Source organism: Cydia pomonella, chromosome 11, assembly GCF_033807575.1.
Source record: "Cydia pomonella isolate Wapato2018A chromosome 11, ilCydPomo1, whole genome shotgun sequence".
Taxonomy (NCBI): Eukaryota; Metazoa; Arthropoda; class Insecta; order Lepidoptera; family Tortricidae; genus Cydia; species Cydia pomonella.
Window position 1 is genome coordinate 15,218,800 of NC_084713.1, and position 12,685 is coordinate 15,231,484.

At 38.5% G+C, this 12,685-nt stretch overlaps 1 protein-coding gene and 1 long non-coding RNA gene across 2 annotated transcripts in view; both read left to right on the forward strand.

Moving 5' to 3' along the window:
• Positions 1–12,685, forward strand: part of LOC133522954 (early growth response protein 2-like) — a 64,205-nt gene that overhangs the window by 21,924 nt on the left and 29,596 nt on the right. The gene's annotated exons all lie outside the window — the stretch shown is intronic.
• LOC133522955 (uncharacterized) lies at positions 807–1,669 on the forward strand. Its single transcript, XR_009800162.1, has 2 exons — positions 807–1,204; positions 1,276–1,669. It is a non-coding gene; the product is annotated as an uncharacterized LOC133522955 (long non-coding RNA).

Here is a 12,685-nt window from a genome sequence, read left to right on the forward strand (position 1 = left end):
AATTTTAATAATTATTTGATAGAAGACATTTTTTATCGTGTGTATAAGCATATTTAAACTTATGGCTCAGCTGGGCACGATTTCAAGTGACCCAAAATCTATAAAGAAATTAAACAAACAGTATAGAATTTTACTTAAAAATGTTTATTATTTACATTGTCCCCCACAATCGCAAAGCTCCGTGCACTTAAGTTGCCGCTGAAAGCACCGGCACCTCGAGCCGCCGCACCTCTTTTTGCATCTGCACCGGATGATTTCCAGGCATGCATCTGCAGCTATGCGCAAGTCTGTCCATGTAGGTTGCCAGCTTTCACTGACTTTTCTCCATCCCCAGTTAGATGGACAGGGAAGATTTTGATTCGGTGACATCTGACCCCATACATGGACTGCTTGGAACACTGCCCGCAGGAAATGCTGGTATAGAGCAGCTTTCGTCGGAGGTATATTCTCCAATTGGCGGTCTTTTTTCGAGAATAGGTGCTTTCGGGCTTCGTTTACGGTTGTAAATGAACTGGCTCTAAAACAAAACAAAAAAATTAGTTACTAGACTATTTTATTGTAATGCTAGTTTTAAAAAGTGCTTATTACCTGTCATATAAAATGACGACAAACTTTTCGATTACTGTAAACGCCTCGCTAGTACTCCCCTCATATGCTGCCAGAAACCCTTCTGTGGCATTGGGAAATGCGTTCCATGCATCTATTGCACTTTTTTTTCCTTTCCCGTTAAAATAGGACACAGTATCACAACCTGTGAAGGCATGGAACAGGGGGAGGACTTTCGCTTTTTGTGGCCCTGTAGCTGTGGGTACACGTAGGTACTGGTAAACACCACCAGTACCTTCCTTGTCACGAAATAGCAAAAACTCTAGGTAAAAAATAATTATAAATTGTATTTATCTACGTTACGCCCTAGCCACTAGCTAGAATAGAATAGAATGCACTGAGACTATAACGCTAGGCGGGCTATATAAAACATATTATTTTCTTTTACAGGGCCACAAAAAGCGAAAGTCCTCCCCCTGTTCCATGCCTTCACAGGTTGTGATACTGTGTCCTATTTTAACGGGAAAGGAAAAAAAAGTGCAATAGATGCATGGAACGCATTTCCCAATGCCACAGAAGGGTTTCTGGCAGCATATGAGGGGAGTACTAGCGAGGCGTTTACAGTAATCGAAAAGTTTGTCGTCATTTTATATGACAGGTAATAAGCACTTTTTAAAACTAGCAATACAATAAAATAGTCTAGTAACTAATTTTTTTGTTTTGTTTTAGAGCCAGTTCATTTACAACCGTAAACGAAGCCCGAAAGCACCTATTCTCGAAAAAAGACCGCCAATTGGAGAATATACCTCCGACGAAAGCTGCTCTATACCAGCATTTCCTGCGGGCAGTGTTCCAAGCAGTCCATGTATGGGGTCAGATGTCACCGAATCAAAATCTTCCCTGTCCATCTAACTGGGGATGGAGAAAAGTCAGTGAAAGCTGGCAACCTACATGGACAGACTTGCGCATAGCTGCAGATGCATGCCTGGAAATGATCCGGTGCAGATGCAAAAAGAGGTGCGGCGGCTCGAGGTGCCGGTGCTTTCAGCGGCAACTTAAGTGCACGGAGCTTTGCGATTGTGGGGGACAATGTAAATAATAAACATTTTTAAGTAAAATTCTATACTGTTTGTTTAATTTCTTTATAGATTTTGGGTCACTTGAAATCGTGCCCAGCTGAGCCATAAGTTTAAATATGCTTATACACACGATAAAAAATGTCTTCTATCAAATAATTATTAAAATTGACCTATATACTATATATAGAGAGCGTCGGTGGCGTAATGCTTAAGACCGCTACCTCCTGTGCGGGAGGTCGTGGTTCGAATCCTGGCCGCATACCAATGTGTTTTCGAATCTCGATTTCATATGTACGTTTATTCGACGCTCTTACGGTGAAGGAAAACATCGTGAGGAAACCTGCACACGGCTGCGAGGAAACTCGAAGCTTGTGTGTGAAGTCGACCAACCCGCACTGGGCTCGCGTGATCGACTAAGGCCCGATCACCCTAATGCAGGGTAGGCTCGAGCCCCTCGGTGGGGACATATATGAGCTGATATGATGATATACTATATCTAATTAAAACTCCATCCTTATTAGTTACAGCTTACAGGACACTAGCAACCTATAAAACTCGTTTTTGATGTTCATAATTGGCTAAGAATTTTTTACGACTCTGCGGCGCGGTGTTCTATATTTTTTTAAACAATTTTTTTCTTAAATATTTGCAATGTTACTTATATTTTTGGAATCTGTATTAATGCGCCTTTTTAAATATATTTTTTTAAATCCGATATCGGTAATCATTAAAAATTTATTGACCTTGAAAGATTTTTTTTACTCAAAAGATTTTAGATTTTGGGCCGTATTTCAATTTTTTTCTATGTAAAGGTGTTTTTTTTGTTTTAGAAAATGATTGACCATCTTTTATTTATCCGAAAATGATACCACACTTGCCCTAGTAGCTATAGTTTAGTAGTTATAACGACCAACAGTGCGCGCGGCGTAGGAAAACTTCACCCCCTCCCCCTCCCCCCTAGAGGGGTGTCTCCCGCTGCCTCCCGGGCGTTTTCGACTCTGGTCCACCTTAGTAACAAGTGTGCCAAGTCTCATGCTTTAATGAAAAAAATATTGGTATTGTCCTATAACGACCCCACTATAAAAAGGAAAACCCATAAAGCTAGTTTCTCAGTGTGGCAATAACATACTAAAAATTCATGGAGGATGGAAAATATTTAGAAGTGGAAAAACGTTTTCTCTTTTTGTATGGACAATCACGTGGTATACTTCCCTCTTAAATTTTTGGCAACTGTATTGTGATCTAAAAAAACGCAACGATTTTTTTTAAACTGCTGGCTGAGCCTACTGTTTAGGATTTTAAATACCTCTGATTGGCTTAGCAGGGTAGAGGTAGGTACCGAAGTTATTAATTTTACACTAGGTAGGTATTCACATTACACAGGCAGCAATTTATCGTAGATAAACAAAATTGTGCACGACTAAAAACAAATTTATCTACGCATAAAATGTATGTCTCGGCGATATCCTGAGCTATTTCATGTGTGCACGACAAACGAGATGAGGACAATTTAGTATTATCAGTGCGCCGACTGGACGGGAGCCAAGCGGTTTTGTGCAATCGCCCTATTTTTCTAAACCGAAACAGTTGCACGCGACACGGTGTTCACGAAATGGGGCCCACTTTCTTTATTATACATACGAATGTTACATTTTCACAAATGTTTACAATCTCAGATGAACATGTTTATGTTAAGAGTAACGGAGGGATTGGCACAAGTTGTTGTACACCATTAGACAAAAGGGCTTATTACACTCATCACTAAATATAAGAACATCATTAACAATATTTGTCCTGTAAAAGGTAAATAGTTATTTGTACAACAAGAGAGCAAAGTTTGATATTTCTTCGAGTGCTTGTTTTGAGTCCCGTGCAAGCGAAAGATTCTATAATAGACTCGCTACGCTCGTGAATCTATTATAGAATCTTTCGCTTGCACGGGACTCAAAAGCGCACGAGATGTAAATAACTTTGATCTCATGTAGTAGGTACACAAAAAATGTCTTCTATCAAATAATTATTAAAATTGACCTATATACTATATATAGAGAGCGTCGGTGGCGTAATGCTTAAGACCGCTACCTCCTGTGCGGGAGGTCGTGGTTCGAATCCTGGCCGCATACCAATGTGTTTTCGAATCTCGATTTCATATGTACGTTTATTCGACGCTCTTACGGTGAAGGAAAACATCGTGAGGAAACCTGCACACGGCTGCGAGGAAACTCGAAGCTTGTGTGTGAAGTCGACCAACCCGCACTGGGCTCGCGTGATCGACTAAGGCCCGATCACCCTACATATATATAACGGAGGGATTGGCACAAGTTGTTGTACACCATTAGACAAAAGGGCTTATTACACTCATCACTAAATATAAGAACATCATTAACAATATTTGTCCTGTAAAAGGTAAATAGTTATTTGTACAACAAGAGAGCAAAGTTTGATATTTCTTCGAGTGCTTGTTTTGAGTCCCGTGCAAGCGAAAGATTCTATAATAGACTCGCTACGCTCGTGAATCTATTATAGAATCTTTCGCTTGCACGGGACTCAAAAGCGCACGAGATGTAAATAACTTTGATCTCATGTAGTAGGTACACAAAAATTTTCACGTCAGTCAGCCATCATAAAATACAACCTGAAAAAATGTAATCCAGACGGACGGATCACTATTTCACTCATGTTTTCTAAAGGTATTCTAACAATTAACTATAATTACCGCAATAAAACAAAACGAAAGAAATTTCAATAAAATAATACGAAAATAATGAATTAACGAACATCAATTGACAGTTCAATCGACAACTTTTTTTTTGTAAAAAAAAAACTTTGTTAGATCCGGTCCGAATTGCGGATGCTACTATTTGTCAACTATAGTAGAGATCGTTAAAAGTAGTTAAATAGAATTATTTACTGCGTAACAATTGCGTAAATTGTATAAGTTCATTGTTTTGATTGTATAATAAAATACTTAAAATATGGTGTTTTTATTAAATTTTAAACTTTTATTTCATTAATTAATTATTACGAATGAAGACTCGTAGGGTGTTTTGGAACGATGCGGTCTGACTTATTTCGGGGGTCTATTATAAACCGTCAATATACCGTTGAATTACGTATGCACTTTTTTGTCTCTTTCTTTTTGCTAATGACGTGAAAGGGATAAAGACAATAGAATCCAAATATTTCGAACTTGTATTAGGCCCCGCACGTTGAAATGACATTCGAATCTAAAGGTCACTTGAATATTATTTTGTCTCACTTGGTGAGCATCATTTTTTTACATCAAGAAAAACGATGTGCTGATATTTGGTAAAACGTAAAAAAACCTTTGCATAAGTCATCGGACCCGACATCGGCACTGGCATAGGATGATTGTAATAAGCCCTGTAGCCAAAAAAAGCGTAAACATCAGTATTCGCACTTCAGAGGGTCTACCGCCAACATCGAAAAATCGTTATCTGCCTCTATCACTTGAATGTGCAAGAGAGAAATTTCTAATTTTCGCGGTAGTGGCTCAGACACGTTCGAAAGTCTATCCTGAACTGATTAGAGTCAGACCAACCTAAGTAGGCAGCGATTTTGATTATGATTATCAAAATCGCTGACAACTTCGCTTGGTCTAACTCTACCGCTTTAGGTATGTATTGTATAAGTATCATTATATTTATAAATTTTAATATTACTTCGCTTCAATCGATTGTTACAACTAATATTTTGGATCTAGGTCTACAATCTGTGATAATTAAATTTTAGCTGATTATCTGCGACTGGCGCTCATAAAACACTAACGAGAGTACACAATCAATCTTAGGCCCTTACTTCTTTATTTAGCAATCGAATATGAGTAGATAATTAAGAATTGACACAAATATAAAATAAAACTTTATTTCGACTTGGCAGAATATCATACATTTTAAAATTGGTTATTAGTATAAAGTCCCGTTTACCACCGGTCCACATCGCGTCTTGCGAATCTAAACAGTGGCGTGATTAGGGTACATGCATAATAAAATTGTTGATTTATTGTTTTCAATCAGGTTTGTCATTACTATTCGCCGTAAATTTAGGTATACAGTATAAAATTACGCTAACTTTGATAAATTCTAAAATGGATGAAAGTAAATATTAAGTATATACCGTCCTTACGTAGGATTTCGTTTCATTCAATGTTTCACTAACCCACGCAGAATTTTCATTTCGATGAAATGAACCCTTTTTCTCTGTAACCGTTACCGGTTCAGAATGTATTAAAACAAACATAACATGGCTTAATTTGTAACTGACTTGACTGATAGATAATGCCTTTAAATAATAAATCCTTCTTTTTGAACGATAGGATTTTCTTTTGTGAAATAAAGATTATATAAACAGACAACCTTCCTTTCACTGACTTTTCAACACCTATTTTCACTTAAACAAATCTACCTTATGATCATCGACATCTAATGATTGCAACCTAATAGCCTTCGCAGTGGTCGCTTTTTATCGATAATAATGTCTACTCCTTCGTCTACTTAGTTCTACTTTTAAATATTTACCTACTTACGAAGGCAAATGTTTACTATAAAGGCATGACGAAAGGAGTTATTCCCACTAGTTACCACCAAGTTGTTACCAGTGGTAATTACTAGGATTGTTTTTACTACTGGTAACTGGGAAAAAATAATCCCACTATATGGATTTTTTTTCCAGTAGTGACCACTGTTAAAATCGTGGGATTTTATTTCCCAGTAGTTACCAGTGGTAAAAGGTGTGAAAAAAAATCCTAGTAGTTACCACTGGTAACAACTTGGTGGTAACTAGTGGGAATAACCCGACGCAAGGTGTTTCGATCCAAACTTTTTCTAATATTTAGTAAGAAAAATGTCCAAACGTCAAGGTTTTTACATAACTACCTAAGGCTTTGTTCCCAGGTTGTTGCTGTAGGTACGCTGGGTCACGCCGGATACAGCGTCAGCTCGTATAGAGAGACAGCATAGTAACCTAATAATATGACACGGTAGATTCGCAGCATACGTCGTTAACCGGAGACTACGGGCCTAATGCCTTATTTAAAAACTTTAAATTCGAATGCCCGCACTCTTTAACCGACGGGAATGCACGGTCATTGCGTTAAACTAATTATCGTTGTCGCGTGCCCTCGCGTTTGACTCACCAGCGTCCTCGAGGAGCACTAATGTAATAAACGGCCTAATAGAAAAAAAGCGGATACTCTAATTGATGGGCAAGCGCAAGGCCCCGACGATGGACTACAGACCAGTGACAACCTGACAACAGACATGTCTAGATAAGTACGCAGACATTACGTCTACCGTCTACATTCCTTAGTGAACTTTCATATCAATTTAAAATTCGAATCTTGTTATTTTGTGTAACGAATAAGTTCATAGGCAATCATTAAGGTTCATTTCTAAAAAAAACACTTCGTGCATCTTTACACACAACTTACAAGTTACAATTTTACAAGTTGTCTATAACAATTATAACAATCGCCATTTAGGTAAATAGGGTCCTAGGTTCGACCATACATCTATTTGATGTGCTTTGTTGAGCACGCGAAGATTGGCCAGCGTTGTCTACCGGCATACACGTCTGTGCAAATAACTAACCTTGAAAGAAAAAAAACTAAAGCACAATGTATGCTCCGTTTGAACTGTCGCCTTGTCAAACAGATAATAGCTTAAGAGAAATGACTTGTTTATATACTCCAAGATGACAAGTCATCAGTCACACGAGCTATTACGTTGACCGCCACAGACTTCCTAGTATTTCGTAAGTGTTGCAGACTAATTTTGAACAATACTGATTAATTAGTACGAACGTAAACTTGCTACAGTGTGACAAAGTGTGAAATGTCATGGACGCGAGATATGTTTTGCTTAAGTGTCTGCCCGTGTGATATTTTGAAAATCTCTATCTATATTATATTACAATGTTACGAGAGCTGTAGCTTTTGTATCCGGAAACACAAAAAATAACAAACACATATATTTGTTCCCCAAGATGAAACCACTTTTCATAGCACTTTGTCCATTCTGGTCTATGTATACAAAACGTGCCTTTGTATGCAATAACTGGTTTTTCGCGAGTTTTTTTTTTTTTAACCAAATGGTCATGTCGTATGTCATATCTTACAAATGCTCGTCATACTATTGCTAAGAGATGTCTCTATCTTGCAATATGTAGGCAATATGACCATCTTGTATTATGAGTTCGCGCACAGCATCTATATTTTGGTGGATAACAGCCGATTTTGGGCTTTTTTTAATTCGTCTGTAAGCATACGACGACCACAATTCAACTCATTAAAACATTGATACACATTGACCTTCGATGGGACTTACTCTTGAAAAGTAGAAAAAAGTCGTACCGTGCACTATTTTTGAGTTTATGCCGAATATCGTAAAAAAACATCACACGAAAATTGTCACATATATTTAAATTCGTTGAAGATGAAACAAGGAATGTTTAAAATGATGCTACAATGTAAAGCCAACTGATAGACAAATGAAACAAACTGTATTCTGCTTCCAAAGAGTTTCATTTTTGAATGTAATATTTTTTTAAATAATTTCAGTAAGCAGCCCTCGTATTATGCATACCAGATGAGTCAGTCAAACTATGTATGCTCGAATTTATGTGCGTGCTTTCTTCTAGCGCTAGCGGAGCTTTACGCAGATGCTCGTATTAGACTGACTTGGGGAACATAAATCTGTATAGCGAAGGTAATTTTTAGCAGAGTTGAGAGCGCAGGAAGGTTTTCGTGGTGGCGGACACAAATCATGTATCATCTGTGTATCACGTTATTTTATATGGGTGCTTGCCTGAAATAAAATCAATTTATTTTATTTTTATTTAAATCAAACAATCATCTTCATGCAGGAATTATATTGTATAATTAATATTCATTTGGAATTAGGTACACACAACGACTGTAGAGACTTCGTAATAGTATTTCAATTATGTTTTAAAATAAATTAATGGACGACACATATAACTTACAGCTACATAGGCGGCTTTTCTAACAGTAATGGACACACAAACGTATGCTTATATAAAACACATAGTACCTAATAAGAATTCCCTGCAAGTTAACCTTTCATCACCTAGTGACGTGTAGGTTGTTCTTTCAACACCTGGCCAAATTTGGCTAAATGGATAGAAAATGAGCTATCCATTATAAAAAAAAGTGGAATTAAAAGATTTATTTAGATTATAAAAAAATTTAAGACTCCAAAGTTGCAAATTTTTTTTTTTACTTTGATAAAGAAAATGGTACCATTCGATTTTATTGAATAATAAATTATATAAGAACTAGATACATAAACGCAATATTTTAGGGACAAAACAGCAATTTTCTTGATCTTCCATATATTTAGGACAGACTAATGTAATCTGACGTCACATCACAATATAATTTTGTTAGAGGCGTTTCAATCGTCGAGTGCGAGCGTCAAACGTTAACTCTCATTTCTAAACTTTGTGTTGCTTAAATGCCATAAGTCCTATATAGACATTTGATCCTCAGGAAAATCAATATCGATTGACATTATTTACAAAAAACTGCAGTCAAGTAGCCAATTATTACCTACTCTGGGGGTCAAGCCAAGATGTCAATCGTACATCGACAAACCCAAACGAATAGAAAAAAATATTGGGATGAATGATGCTACGAAAAGTCATTCCGTACGGCTTTTTAGTATGGTATCAACCCCAAAATTGCAAACAAAATGTTGGCTGTTCCATAGTGTAGAGTATTATCTAAACTTCGAACCGTAATGTATGAACAGTAATTAACAACATGAATCAATTCATTAATATCCTGAAATAATAAATATGTAGTTTTATTTTCTCGCGATTTCTGAAGCAACCGTTCAGTTAAAATCGATTACTCCATTGTGTGCCTTTGTAGAATACCCTTTATGAGCAAACGTGACGAGAAATGTTTTGTGAATTAGATGACGGGACCATGTGATATGAATGTGAGTCAGTGCGTCCTATATCGGTGATGTACGGGCCGTGGCTGTCGTGTCGTAATTGCGGTCCCGACCCCGCGACTTACGGCTCGTTTATCTAATTAGCGAGAGCGGGCGAGTCTGCCGACACGTCTGCTTATTCTACTGTAACTGTAGAGAATCCCGACAAGTTTCGAGCGGACCTGCCGTAAATGCTCCTTTATACATACGTAATACCCTCGTAATACCTATTCGCAAATAAGTAGCGTGTTAAAAGCTAATTTTACTTAAGATTCGTATGAAATTACTTAAGTACATAATACTCCTAATGTGTACTTATTTCAATGGCATCTTACGAATACACCGTTGGATAATGAGAGGACAAGTTCTCGTACTTTTAGCAGTCACCTTCTAATTAAAATGATGTAGGTGCTACCTGCTTAGTTCATCGATACTGGAAATTTAATACGAATATAAGTACCTACTTCAACATAAAAATCGGAAGCACATACGACTTGAATAAAGCGAAGCTATAGCAAAGTACGGCGGTGATGTCACATGATTTACGCCTTTGCTAGCAAGAAACATTTGAATTCACTGTTACGCTGCACTTCAGTGCCACTATAAAATGGAGGTGATATTGGCCGGTACTGTAAATATGGTATAGCCACTATAGCCTAACAAAAAGCTGCTCTTTTGCCGCACAATCCTGATACATTTACTTTGCATCCGACCAACTGCAATGACAATGATTTCTCGGCCCATTCGTTACAAAGTTGAGGTCGTAACACTAAGTTGGCTTATCAGGACACCGGTCCGAGCGACCGCGAATTATTTCAGCTTAGAACGAGCTATAAATGTAGAAGTACTCGTAATAGTGACATGCAAAGTACCTAGGCAAAATAAGGTGTGTTTTATAGGTATCATAGACCTGCTCGTCTCCCAATTATTGCTATACAATAACCCTTTGCTGCTCTCATCCAAGCCCTTTCCTTAACCTGGGAACTTTGAAGAGATCATCAGCATGTCTTATTTCTGCTGCTTGTGTTGGAACGTGAAGGTATTCCTTACCTTTTGGTCCCGGATATAAACAATAAGGTTTAAATGGACTATTTGTTTTGATTTTAGTCTTAAGCAATTTGAGAATACTTACCTAAATGGGGGTATTTTCCGCTTGCCAGATATCTGTCGTAGTATAATTTCTACATAAGTGACTGCCATTGACATGAACGGTTTCCGGGCAGATGGCAACAAGTGTGTTGGCGGAGACAATGCTCTAATCTGTGCGTGGAACCTGCAGGCCTTACCTTGACTCCTACGCCCAATACCTCCTTTTACCGGTCGACCGAACCTTGTCTGCAAGCGCTTAGATTACGCACTATTAACTTTATCCAAGGCTGGTTCAGATGGTTCAATTTAATACAAGTTTAGGCGCGAATATCTTAATAAAGCATAGCTTAATTGTAGGAGCTATTTCTGGACGTAGGTACGTGTTCAGATTTTCATTAGGCGTCGCAATACTTGCAACGTTACCGAACCTGAAATGTTAGAAGTCTTTTGACCTTGTCACAGACAATTAGTACAAAAGCACCCTCATTTAATTAAAATGTAGGTATTTGGTGTTTATAGAGGACCAATCCATATAAAAGAAAGTTGATCGGTGGATTTTGACAGGCTCAGTCATTTAATCATGTGGAAACCGTGGCATGGGGTACAAAATTATAAATAAATAAATAATTTAACCTATATAAGTCTCACTCCCACTACTAGGCACAGGCCTCCTCCCATGAAATTTGTAAAAAGTACGCTAGACAAAACGATGCCATTTAAACTGTTACTGGCGTTCCATAGCCGATTCTGTTTTACATTTTATCTCTGATACAGGAGCTGTAAAGTCGATCAGCTGCGCCTTTAGTGTTATCATCAAGTTTGTTATGCTATTATTTATAAGGAATGGCCTCGAAGTTAATGAATGGGCCACGCTTGCCGCCGCCCACGAGTTAGTTCATTCATACTTAGCCCTGCGTGGTCGCGCTCAATGCCGCCTTGCACCGCTGTCGCACGACACACTACACTCGAAACACGTGGCGCCACATCTCAATCAAACATTTCGTAATCTACTAATTCACCATTATCTTAGAAAAGCGTTAACAATTGACAACGCAAGCGCACACAGGATGGGGCAGGACTACAGGACAAGCGCCCGCGAGCGGTAGCAGCGGAAAATATTCGCTAAGCTTTAAATGTCAAATGTTAAAGCTTTGTGAATGATAAAAGACTCCCTAAAGCTTTTAAATGATAAAAAAACTCCCTAAAGCAACGCATTTACCATTCAACTTGTCGATCCGTAAAGGTCAAAATCTTTAAGACTGAAATATCAAAGTTCGAGATGAATTAGGTGAAACGTTTGCCGGCAGCGGCGTAGCACCGAGTATCGCCGCAAATGGCTAGCATGATCGATGTGGTTACTTCCGAAGACGAGTAGATGGAGAGGAGGTCGTGGAAATTTGTCTCGTTTGGATGTGATGCTAGGCGGGTGTAGGGGTGGGTCCGATGAATGGGGCTCAGAGGATGAGTGTCCTCCCTGGTTGTGTTTGGGTGTGGGGGGGGCGGCACGTGTTTGGTGGCCATGGCCACGGGATGACGTCTGACATTCAGCGGCGCGTGCGCGCGAGTGGCAGGGTTCAAGGACGGCGCATCGATCGCACTTAGTGGCGGGTTGCTCGGGGCCACGGCCGGACGCCGCTCCGCGCCGGATCGATGCCGCTGTCGCCATACCATCTAAGATCAATGGACATTCAACTATTCTTCCTTACTCAAAAACATTATGATCCGGTTGTATACATTAAAAACTGACCAATTACGTACGGCACAGACTGACTGCCATATCAAAACAGTCAGTGAGACATCGTAACCTAAACGAACGTTAATTTTGAAACAACAATTTAACCCTGCAAGGGGTTAGTGATCTATTACTATTATCGTCATTCCTTATATCTCCATACAGTTCGAGCTAAATGTTTATCTCCTTTTCATGTTCTTGTTCAAAGCGAACGAACAAAATCTATAGAAAAGTACCTCCAATGACAGCTAATGTTTGTTTAA